This window comes from Corvus brachyrhynchos, unplaced genomic scaffold, assembly GCF_000691975.1.
Source record: "Corvus brachyrhynchos isolate BGI_N302 unplaced genomic scaffold, ASM69197v1 scaffold4, whole genome shotgun sequence".
NCBI lineage: Eukaryota > Metazoa > Chordata > Aves > Passeriformes > Corvidae > Corvus > Corvus brachyrhynchos.
In genome coordinates, this window is record NW_008237878.1 from 8,749,984 (window position 1) to 8,751,628 (window position 1,645).

A 1,645-nucleotide genomic window follows, 5' to 3' on the forward strand; every position below is an offset into this window, starting at 1 on the left:
ACATTCCTGCTCAGCCAGTGACCTTCCTAGGAGTACGTTTGCCAAGATTACATCATGCAGGGTAATTTAACTGCATGGTCACCATTGTATCTGCTACTATTTGTGGATCTCTGAACCATTTCCAGCAGAATGCTTCATCCTTCTTCAGCCATGTACATGTGCTCTGAATTTTTTGTTGATTTTATTTTTACGTTGGTCTTTTGATAGAAATACTGTTCAAATAAATAAAAAAGTGAAGTTTATTAATTAGCATGACTGTCTGTTTGATCTTCTAGAACAAAATAAATTCTGTGAGAGATGCATATAATCTCTCCATCAGCTTTAGGATTTGCTTTTAGAAGGGTGGAGTAACACCTTTGGTTCAGAAAGCAGCAATTTGCAGAAGACTGTTCTTGGGTAAATATGTTAAAATTGCAAATCAGTTCACAACCTATTTTCCAAAGCCACAAAAATATTTAATCTATAGACATTGTGTAAGAATCCTTATTGAGGGTTGTGGATAGTTATGACAAAACACATTTGGGCCAGTTTCTGTGGTGTGTACTTCCAAGATTAGACTTTCACAAAGTTTCCTCTCACTGACGCTCATACTACTACTGATGTAGTCCTGATGCTCAAATGTGGAAGGGGACTCCAGGAGGGTCATGGTCAAAGGGACTGTCAAGGGGATAGACAGCTGCAGCAGGGATGGAAAAGTTGTGGAGACATTCCTTCTGCATCTGCCTATTCTTTACACCACGCTGGACAGTGTTGAGTTGAGAGCAAAGACAACTCTCCACCACCAGACTAATTTTGTTGACAAAGCTTGAAAAAAATCATGGTATTTCTGTAAAATAAATGTGTTGCACCACTCCAGAAAGCATTGAGTCCACAGACAGTAATACTTGAAAGTGGAAAACTGGCTGCTTATATCTTGTCAGGCTTTATAGGAATCCACCCATGTGACCAGCTGGCCACATTTCAGTTCAGAGCAGGCATTTAAACCCTTAAAATCATGAAGATGTATTTAATGAGGATGCCTAGCTAGTTAGCCAGCATTCATGGATGTAGAAACACAACCAGCACACAGCTAAAGAGATTATGAATCTGTTCCTCTTTTATGCTTTGTTTGGTTTATTTTGAGGCAACTGGAATCTATTTACAGATAAAAATAAATGTGGTACCATCTGAAGAAAGGTGGTGAATTTCTGTAACTGAAAGAGCCATCAGCTTTATGCAGTGTATGTGCTAATGCCCTTCATTCCTTCAAGATAGTTTGTTAAAGCTATGTAGCAACAAGGAAAGCGTACAGGAAAAGTGAAAACCTGCCATGGTTTGCTTTATTATTGAAGCAACCTGTGCTTAAGTTTGCCGAGTTATGTTAGAGTGAAAAACGTTCTCTTTGCACCTGCTATTGGGCTTACAGGAGTTACAGTCTTCAAACATCCCAAACAATACCAATCGATTGATTCATTTCAGGTTTGCAGTGTAAAAGGATATTTTGTCTAATGCCTTTTTAGTTTGGTCATGCTTCTTTGATTCAGAGAATTTTTGAATAGGATTAAAAAAAACAGCCTCTGGATGACTGGTGGGAACTCTAAATAGCATAACCACTCTTCTCTGTCCAGTAAATTCATTAAATGATAAACTATTGATTTTTATAACC